The sequence below is a fragment of the Parasteatoda tepidariorum genome, chromosome 10 (genome assembly GCF_043381705.1).
Source record: "Parasteatoda tepidariorum isolate YZ-2023 chromosome 10, CAS_Ptep_4.0, whole genome shotgun sequence".
NCBI lineage: Eukaryota > Metazoa > Arthropoda > Arachnida > Araneae > Theridiidae > Parasteatoda > Parasteatoda tepidariorum.
This window is the reverse complement of record NC_092213.1, coordinates 79577522-79589366: the sequence shown is the minus strand read 5'-3', so window position 1 is coordinate 79589366 and position 11845 is coordinate 79577522.

Genomic DNA, 11845 nt, shown 5'->3' with positions numbered 1-11845 from the left:
AAAATAACAAACATTTTGTTTACAAACTATATAATTATTGTAGTTTCATGTAAGAACATTTTGTCAATATGTTTATCGTAACAAAATGGACAATCACCTGCATTCAAAATATAATCATAAACTTGAACGCAAAAAAAAACAATTAACTTTAGATTATAATTTTTTTTTAAATTTAGTTGAACGTAACCAGTACCTATTAGTTATAGCCATTTTTTATTAGTATTAATTAGATTAATTTGGATAAAAAAAAAATAAGCAACAACAGGGTATGTAGCCAAATCTTTGAACAAAAAATAAGCACCTTTTAAGCACTCAAAAGGTATTTTTAAGCACTATATACATTAACAAAATGCAAAATAATTTTCAAAGACTTTACATGATCATGATAAAAGAACTCCTTCTTTGATTATATTAGCAATTATAAAATGATCAAGAAACTTTTCAGTTCGATATAGGAGGGTGGAAAATGAAGTCTGAAATTGAGAATATCTTGCAAAATGCAGCAGAGTAGCATATGAGAGAGCAAGAATCTCACCGAACCCAGCTCGAGTAGATGCACATTTGGACTCGCAAGTATTTAATCAAATATGTAAAATGATTAGCGCTTTCATACGCTATCGACCGACGGGACGCATACAAGGATTGTTGTTGAATGAATTGTGAAAACGTTGAATAGAACAACGTGAAAAGCCAATACCTCCTAGATGGAAGAAAGCCGAAGGACGGAAAACGATGACTCATACAGTTAGGCCCAGATTTGCTGATCACTTCTGACGAAGCTTCTCTTTTTCCCTTCTGTTTCTCGACACTTTTTCGTTACTCTTCTACTAATTTTTTACTTTCTACAAATTATTATTATTATTTTTTTTGTCTAGATTAAATGTTCTTAAATTGTGTAAAAATGCTTAATATATTTATTTGTTTTCAGAAATGATTAACAATAAATCAATTCTAACAAAAATAACTGTTGTGTGAATGANCTTTCCTAAATTCTTATAATAATGTAAATGACTTGGAGGCCCCTGCGCCCCTGCCTGTTTCGTTCACAACCCTCCGCAATTGCTCATCATTGATCTTTTAATTATTTGTTATTATTATTTCCTAAAACGTTCATTTTTTCCACAAACATTTTGTCAATATATTTATCGTAACAAAATGGACAATCACCTGCATTCAAAATATAATCATAAACTTGAACGAAAAAAAAAAAAAAAAAAAACAGTTAACTTGAGATTTTTTTTTTTTTTAAATTTAATTGAACGTAACCAGTACCTATTAGCTATAACCGTTTTTCATTAGTATCAATTAGATGAATTTGGATAAAAAATAATAAGCAACAATGTTTGTCCGATTTTACACTTGCTGTCTACTGAGGGTTTTTTACTTCACTGTGGTCGGTGCGATCCGGGAGCGGAATTCGAAAAGACCAGCCATCGCTGTTATTCGAACTTGGGGTCACCTCATTCGCTCTGGGAGTATAAATTAAGCCCATGTATGTCCTCATTTTCTTATCTGCATTTTTCAATAAACAGGTTAAAAAAGTTTTGGCGAATAGTAAAACTCAGGGTGTTCTGTAATGATAGCCCTTCACATATTTTTTTTTAGAATATGACATAACAGATACGCACAGTAATGGCTACGTGAAGTGACGAAATTACTACTGAGGGAGGCGAAAAGGAAAACATAAAGACCAGTTTAATTGCTGTATGAAACTTGCTGTAACTAATAATCGCCCTTCAATCTTCGGGTATTAAACAGGTTTTGAATCCAGACTTCCTCAAAATTTCAATGGCGTTTTTTTTTTCACAATGCATTCAAATAAAATGTCAAAAAAGTACTGAACTATTGAAAATTACGATTGCCAGTCGGAAAGAATTGTTACGAATTTGAAATCATATTGAATCAGGACAAAATAAAGAAAAGCAAAAGTAAAGAAATATATTGAAAACTACGTTTCGCAATTAGGGAAAATCTGACCTTGGCAATCTGGAGGGCATGAGGGGTTACTTTCAGTCGCAATAGAAGTTCATTCACGTGATACTTCGGTCGTATGTTTTTGGTCTGACAACAGTAAAATTATATCCTAATTTTTTGTGTTTGTTAGTTTATAATAAACAAAAAATTCTGTTTGTAGCAATTAGAAATTGGTACTCATATTGATGTCCAGTAAAAAATAATCAAAACAGCAAATTATCCAAACAGCAAAAAATTGTTGAATCCAACAAAGGATAGGGCATTGCGCTATATAAATTAAAGCTAAAAACAACTTGAATAAAGCACAAAGGAAAATGCGTGGACATAGGATAGTTTCAGTTCTATAAACAAGAACCTTCGTATGCCTGTTTAAGCAGAGGGGTGCGATTGTTCTTGTTTTCCAGTGGCGCCATCTATGGCCAAGAATTCGACTTCTGCCACAAATGATGATAAAGTAAATAGAGAAAGGCGTGCAAAGTGGTTTAACCAATAGGGACAGAGGAACAAGTTTAAACAAAGAAATAAGAAACAGGTGTGAAATACTTGGGCTGGAATTCCAGGATGCAACAGATTAAATTAAATCAGACTTCCAAATATTGGTAAAAGCTGGGATACTAGAGAGATCATTAACTACATTATTTAGAATTTTTCAAACTGACTCCATAAAACGGTATATGAAGAGCAGTGTTGAATGATTTTAGCAGAAAACGAACTCAAACCTGTGACTTAAATTCCAACTGCGATAGAAGATCGGTTATTGTCCTGATTTTGTATATTTCTTCCGTGTACAAATCGAAGTTTATAAGGATACATTTATTCAATACAAGCAAGATCACATTTACAGGAAATTTGCTAAATACACCAGCTATTAATATCAGCATGGGGAAATTTAGTTCATTTACAGAGGAAAAACGACTTTAATTTATTCAAAATTTCAACAATTTTTTGAAGTTTAACTTAGAGAGTTTGGTGGATAGTGAGATAAATTTTCTATAAGTGGAATCAATAATATTAGAAGAAAAACCGCGGTTCAAAGCGATAGCTTCAAGGTAAAGGAGTCTTCATTGAGGAGATAATTATTTCAACAAATTTCAGAAGCACGGTACATAGTTTGTCCATAGAAAGGACTCCCCTTGCCACGAAGTCGCCGTCTGCTGCTATGGAAACAAGAAATAGCGCATTTCGAAAAAGGGGAGCTTCTTTCTCCCCTGATTCTCTTTCTCTCACCGATCTATATCAAATATAGCTCGTTCACCAGGAGTTGGCACTTGGCTCCGCCTTCATCACGTGGTATGCGACGATACTATTTCGCTATTTTTGGGAGAAGGTTGTGAGCAATCCTGAACAATCTTGCTATTTGGCGATCGTTTGGCAAAAATATTTATTTCGCAAACTTTATGTGCATTTTTTTAACAATAAATATTTCATAAATTTGATGATATTTTGCACCATTTTTTATGATATTTCTTTCCTTTGAGTGAATAATTTGTCCTTTATGAGTCATTTAGCTGGGAGTACAGCAGTTTTTAAATTTAAACTATATTTAATTAGCTAGTGTAACAAAATGTATAATAGTAGATGATAAAGCAAAGTAAGTAACTGAAAAACAATTCACTTTTTGTGTTTGGCGCAAATTAAGGGTTGTCTCAATTTCAACAACGGAGATGTTTCTCTTCTAACTCCCGCGCTGAAATGAACTCTGCGTCCCAGGAGGTGGAGCCAAGTCTCAACTTCTGGTGAACGAACTATAGTTAAACCTCGCAACCATAGTCACCGTCACCACTCCAGGAAAATGGCTAGGAAGTTCTTTACATAGACTAACTATGCAAGTGCGCGTAAGGCAACTATATTTTGGTTGGGAGGGATGAAAGATTATGAGGGGGAGGCAAACAAGGGAGAGGAATTTAAAGAGGTCACTTTCACCTTTAGTCAATCTTTTAGAGGGGAGCTTCACTCCTTTTGATCTATCATTCTGGAAATTTGTTTGTAGCGGTCAGAAATTGGTACTCTTATTGATCTCCAGCAAAGGCACGGGGCGTAGCTAAATCTTTCAACAAAAATAAGCACCTTTTAAGTACTTCTTAAGCACTCAAAAATAACTTTGAGCACTATATACAATAACAAAAGGCAAAATAATTTTCAAAGACTTTACATGATCATGATAAAATTATTAGTTTATGACAAAGAACTCTTTTCTTGGTTATATTCGACATTATAAAATGATCAAGAGATTTTTCGTTCCGATATCAGAGGGTGGAAAATGAAGTCTGAAACAGAGAATATCTTGCAAAATGCAGCAGAGTTGCACATGAGAGTGAAAGAATCTCACCGAACCCAGCTCACATGCGGACTCCCATGTATTTCATCAAACATGCAACATGATTTGCGCTTTCATACGCTATGGACCAACAGTACGCCGAAATAGATTGTTGAATGAATTGTGAAAATGTTGAATAGAACAATGTGGAAATCACGCTTTTGCATAATACTTGGCGAAAATCGACATGGTGAAGAGAAAAATCTCATTTTAGAAAAGGGAAAATTAAGCACTTTTTAAAAACACGTAATGAAAAAAGCACCTTTAAGGGCTTTTAAAAAATACGCACAATGAAAGGGGTCTGTTTAAAGTTAGAGCATTTTAGCTGATCAGAATGTGACGATAGATTCTGTAATTAAGAAAAATTTAAAAAAAACTCGAGATGAAATTTGAGTAATTTAGTTTATTCAAATCTTACGTAAACATTTAAAGGGGGTTTACTTTTTCTAACAAGGAAAGTGAGTGTTGGGATCAATGTTTATGTAAGACATTAAAATTCCCTTATTTTTAATTTAAAAAAAAACTTAATGTTGCAAAAATTAAACACGTGGAATTAAATTCGCGGAAATAGAGTAGGAAAAAAAATTTTATCCGAAAAGAAAGAGGTCAAGCGTTTTCATCAAAGAAGGAAAACACAAAAAATTCCACAAAAAAAAATAATAATAAAATAAATTATACACAAATTTTTTTTAAAAAAAAAATCTTATTTTATGAAAATTTGCTTCTTTTATTTGAATTTAATCCTAAAATTAGATTGCTACAATAAAAGTCAATGTTAAATCAAAAATTAAAAACTGGGAATTAAATTTGGAGAAAGAGAGTAGAAAAAAACTTTATACGACAAGATACAGAGGTCAAGAGTTTTCACCAAAGAAAGAAAACACAAAAAATTCCACACAAAAAATTAGACACAAAATTTTCAGAAAAAATAAAAACCTTGTTTTATGAAAAGTTGCATCGTTTATTTGAATTTAATCCTAAAATTAGATTGCTAAAATAAAAGTCAATGTTAAATCAAAAATTAAAAACTGGGAATTAAATTTGGAGAAATAGAGTAGAGAAAACTTTATCCGAAAAGATACAGAGGTCAAGAGTTTTCACCAAAGAAAGAAAACACAAAAAATTCCACACAAAAAATTAGACACAAAATTTTCAGAAAAAATAAAAACCTTGTTTTATGAAAAGTTGCATCGTTTATTTGAATTTAATCCTAAAATTAGATTGTTACAATAAAAGTCAATGTTAAATCAAAAATTAAAAACTGGGAATTAAATTTGGAGAAATAGANTATTATAATATACTAATATAATATTCCATATTTATATATCGTCTAATTTATATTATATATCGTCTAATTTCATTAGTTTATACCCGAAAGTGAACAAGTGCAAACCACGTAAAAAACAATGCAGCTGTATTTAAGAAAAATCTTAATTATCTTTAAATGTTAATTATCTGAAAGATTATGAGGGGTCCCTTTCACCTTTAGTCAATCTTTCAGAGGGAAGTTTCACTACCTTTGATCTATCATTCTGGAAATTTGATTCTAGCGGTCAGAAATTGGTACTCTTATTGATCTCCAGCAAAGGCACGGTGCGTAGCCAAACCTTTCAACAAAAATAAGCACTTTTTAAGCACTCAAAAATATCTTTAAGCACTATATATAATAACAAAACGCAAAATAATTTTCAAAGACTTTACATGATCATGATAAAATTATTAGTTTCTGACAAAGAACTCTTTTCTTGGTTATATTCGACATTATAAAATGATCAAGAGAGTTTTCGGTCCGATATCAGAGGGTGGAAAATGAAGTCTGAAATAGAGAATTTTTTGCAAAATGCAGCAGTGTTGCACACCAGAGTGCAATTATCTCACCGAACTCAGCTCAGTAGACGCACATGCGCACTCGCAAGTATTTCATCAAACATGTAAAATGATGGGCGCTTTCATACACTATGGACCGACTGTACACCGAAACAGATTGTTGAATGAATTGTGAAAATGTTGAATAGAACAATGTGGAAATCACGCTTTTGCATAATACGTGGCGATCTCATTTTAGAAAAGGGAAAAATAAGCATTTTTTAAAAACACCCAATGAAAAAAGCACCTTTAAGGGCTTTTAAAAAACGAATATCGAAAATAAGCACTTTTTAAAAACGCTACGCACAATGAAAGGGGTTTGTTTAAAGTTAGAGCATTTTAGCTGATCAGAATGTGACGAAAGATTCTGTGATAATAAAAAAAAAAAGACGAGATGAAATTTGAGTAATTTAGTTCATTCAAATCTTACGTAAATATTTAAAAGGGGTTTACTTTTTCTAACAAGGGAATTGAGTGCTGGGATCAATGTTTATGTAAGACATTAAAATTCCCTTATTTTTAATTTTAAAAAAAAACTTAATGTTGCAAAAATTAAATTCGCGGAAATAGAGTAGGAAAAAATTTTATCCGAAAAGAAAGACGTCAAGAGTTTTCACTAAAGGAAAACACAATAAATTCCCCAAAAAAAATAATAAAAAAATTCCACACAAAATTTTTATTAAAAATTAATGAAAACCTTGTTTTGTGAAGAGCTGCATCTTTTATTTGAATTTAATCCTAAAACTAGATTGCACCAATAAAAGTCCATGTTAAATCAAAAATTAAAAACTTGGAATTAAATCGACAGAGAAATTGAGTAGGAAAAAATTTTATCCGAAAAGAAAGAGGTCAAGAATTTTCACCAAAGAAAGTGCACAAAAAATTCCACACAAAAAAAATGCATACACAAAATTTTTAAAAACAAAAATTTATGAAAACCTTGTTTTTCATGAAAAGCTGCATCTTTTATTTGAATTTAATCCTAAAATTAGATTGCTACAATAAAAGTCAATGTTAAATCAAAAAAAATAATTAATAAATAAATAACGGGGAGGGTGTATTGCGACTTTCTTACGTAAGCATGGGAGGGAGTTGGTTATTTGCTTACTTTTGCTGACAAAGAGAAAGGGGGAGTACAAAATTCCCCAAAAATATACCTACTTAAAATTAAAAACGGCCCCTTAGACTGAATTTCGGTAGGAAAAAAAATTATTTGGTGAAAAAATGGTGATTAATTTTGCTTATAACAAATCAGGAAACGAATGAAACTTGCATTGATGGAGCCACAATAGAGATTTCAGCGCTCTTGCTAGTCGAAATTAAGATTGTACGATTTCAAAGTGAGACACGTGTTACTAAAAACTTATTACTATTTAAAAATTTTTGAATAAAAGGCCATTTAAATGTGAAAGATTGGAGAAGAAATGAAAAGAAATATCTTTTAAAAATATTTTTTATTCAATAGCTAAAACAGCTCTAAAATAAAAGTTTAAAATTTGGATGAACAACCATTCGTAAAAAACTTATTCTTAAGATCATTTTTTTTTTTACACTTGAACTATATTATTTACAAGCATACATCATATTTGATCACCATCAGAGCGAACATAAATATATTTGAGCAATTCAATCATAAAACACAAACAAAAAAAGCGGTTTCCTTTTTAAAAAAATAATAATAAATATAAATAACAATAATACAAACATTAAAACCAAAATTAAGTTTTAATCATCTCATATCTTAGCCAAAGAGAATCAACAGTAGATAGTCCATAGCATATGGGGGCAAAATTAATTATAACTACAGATCCAAGCACAATTAAATATAACAAATGGATATTAAAAAATCGTCTGCCAGTCGATTACCAAGTTTTTCTTCGAATTTGAAACAGTTTAAAAAAAAACTTGAACACATACATATTTTTTAATAAAATTGATTATTTACAGAAAAACAATTTTTAATTTTTTTTAAATTAAATCCTTGAACTAAATTTGTTTGAAAGATTAAAGAACGTTTCATTAAATGTTTCAAATTTGTGAATAAAAATAGAATTTCTTTGTGATAATTTAGATTGTTTTGTAGAATTTACCAAAAAGTTAAATTTAAAAATATTTTCTGGGTGAAAAACGAGGAACTGCATAAAAATCATAGGAAGGCACTATTTCAATCATTGGATATAAGTTGTGCACCTTTAGCTTAACGCATTCAGGTAGATAATATTCTATGTAAGATTCTCTCTAAGATTCTATGTAAAATTCTAATTATCAGGTGATGCTACTATACAGCTGTATTGTTTTTTCTCGGATGAAACCGGTTTGTATTTGTTAAAGCTCTTGTATCATTTGGTTAACATTGCAATGCAATACGTTAAAAATAAATACAAATAGGAAGTATATAAAAAAATCTTCCGAATAAAAGCCCATTACATGTTTGTTTAAACATAAAAATATTGCCTATAAACTCGCGCAAAACATGTCATTATTAAAACGCTACAGGACATCGAATAATTTGATTTCTTTATTATAATATATATATATAATTACCTGATATAATAAATATTCCATATTTATATATCGCCTAATTTATCCTATCGTCAAATTTATATTCTATATCGTCTAATTTCATTAGTATATACCTGAAAGTGAACAAGTGCAAACCGCGAAAAAAACAATGCAGCTGTATTTAAGAAAAATCTTAATTATCTTTAAATGTTAATTATCACCTGATAATTAAGATTTTACATAGAATCTTACAGTGCGATTAATAATTTGGCCACGGACTACATATTTTATTACAGAGACGAATATCCTGTTTTGATATGACAATCATAAAACTAAGGTCTGAGTTTTTTTCTTCCTTCTCTTGAAAAACAAGATTAAATTCGCCCCTCTAACGTATCCTCGTATTTCCTTTGATGAAATTTTAATTTTAATGTTTATACATTGTTTCATGTCTTTCAACAACAAAGGTCATCTTTATGCTATTATTACATAAACATAGCAGCCAACTTGCATGGTCATAAGGAAAAAATTATACAAAGCAAAAAAATAATAATAAAGTAAGAATTTACTAAATATTGAGCTACTTTGTTGACACTTATAAAGCAAGAATAAAAGATCGCCCCTTAATGAAGGAGATTACGCATCCTTCTCATTTAAAACAACAAGAATCTCTTGACATTTCCATTCCTAATCAACTAAATCTGGGTTTACCCAATTCTCCTTGGTTACATGCCGTAAGCTGATATCTACAATGCACCTTAATATTCAGGCAATTGGCCTTAACCTTAAAAAAAAGTAAATACCAGGCAATGAGCCTTAAGATCAGCATACTAACTTGTAGGCACAACACAAAGAAAAGATAATCTATACGCACCCAATAATATATTGCTTAATAAACAAAGATAAGAAAAAAGGACTAAGACATGTTAGAACACAGTCAAAGGTGAAAGAATTTGAGATTTTCTGAGCATGAACCAGTTAGGATTAATAATCTCCACTTTAATTGCTTAGATCTTCTTTTTCGATTTATCTTCAACATGTTACAATGCAGAAATCAGTTATTCCACAGATTATCTAACTGATGTGCTGATTAATTAAATTGATTTTTAAATTCGCAAAATTACCTAGGTAATCAATAAAATACCTAGAAAATCTACACATTACATTATTCGTTAAATGAAGAAATAAGATTTTTGATGGAACAAGAGCAACATTTCTGTACACTCAAATTAACAAAGGATGTGTAGTCACATGGATCTTTAAAAAAAAATTATAATAAGTATCTTTAAAGTACTCAAAAAATATTTTTAAGCACTATACATATTAACAAAACGCAAAATAATTTTCAAAGACAAGATAAAATAATCAGTTTCTGACAAAGAACTCTTTTCTTGATTATATTAGCCACCATAAAAAGATCAAGAGGTCTTCCGGTTCGATATCAGAGGGTGGAAAATGAAGCCTGAAATTGAGAATATCTTACAAAATGCAGCAGAGTTGCACACGAGAGTGAAATAATCTCACCGAACTCAGCTCAGTAGACACACATGCACACTCACAAGTATTTCATCAAACATGCAATGAGGTTAAAAAAATTAATCATTTTCGAAAAGGGAAAATTGAGTACTTTTTTAAAACAACCAATAAAAAAAGCACCCTTAAGGGCTATTAAAAAAAAGGAAAAAGCTAAAATAAGCACTTTTCAAAAACGCTATGCACACTGTGTAATTTATTTATCTTTTGCTATCAAAAAAAAAATCAAGTTACAGCAATAGATAGAATAGATAGATAGAACTTGGACAATGACGCAAAAGATAAAAATGCTTTTGGAGTAGTCTTTGAGTGGTGGATACTATGAGCTGTCTTTGAAAAATTATAAGTTGATAGCTTATGGCACAGACGCTCAAATTTAGAACTTTAACCCTTCAAAGAACCAGACATCATCAAATACAGAAGAACCCAAAAAATTAAATGGGCAAGTCATTGTTATTAGAATGAACAAAGAACGTCCAAAACAGAAAATATTCTAGAAAAATATACCCAACCTCAAATGGGCTTACTGCCTAGTGAGTAATTGAAGACCATGGCCAAGAATAGAAATAAAATTCTAAAGAAGGCCAGCGCCAACCCAGGGTTGTCGTGCCAATGAAGGGAAAAAGGAAAAAATGGAAATGCTACAAGGAATGGCATCAAGAGATTAGTTGATATAATCAATCATCAATCACTTTAAATAACATAACACAAAAGAATAAAACAGTTTGAAATATTACTGCAAATTACAAAATTTAACATGATATATATTTATTTTTCCATATTTAGAGAATAAAGTAAAAATTACAACAAATAAATTAATGGAATGAGAGAAACAAACTTTTGAATGCTACAGAAATCATTAAAGCACACGTCATCTAGGTACTACATTGCTTGATTCCGCACTCCACCTCAGTTAATCAGCTATGTAATGTACACATTAACGGCTTTCGACCTTCAGTACATAATATTTATTATTACTGATTCAACATGGTGAGTAAAACAAATTTTTTAAAACCATTGAGTTTTATTCTTTTTTCTTGCAAAGAATCGGAAATCAAAAGATAAATCGGAAGTCGTTACAGAAAAATCTTCAGAGGAAGGCATTGGGCTGTATGGCCAACTATGATGAGTTTTCTTCTGTTATTTAAGAGTAGAAACCATCAAAACATGAATGCTGTTATCAGTGGTCGGAAGTAGCACACTTCAAGTAGTGAAACTACTGTAGTCGCTACTTTTTTACGTAGTTTGTAGCGTAGCACAGTACTTTTTTTAAAAAAAATTAGTGTGATAGAAAACAGTAGTTCCTGTAGCAATTCATGGTAACTACTTTTAACGTTAGTTTAGAATAGTAACACGGCATGCGTCAATGGATGCAATGAAAATGGCCCTATGGCTGCAACTGAGCGTTAATAGAAATGACATACTTAAAATCAAGTCTAACTAATGCAGGGGTTGCCAAGCTTTTTTGATCATCGACCCCTACATAATTTCTCGAAATCTCCATCGACCCCCATAAAAGTAATTTTCTGTTAATTAAAATAAAACTCTATTAGATACTGTGTTTGTACATTTATTTTATGATTTTGAACATTTATTAAAGCAATAGTACATAGTGTAACAATAGTTTTATGAAAAATATATTAATGTTGAAAT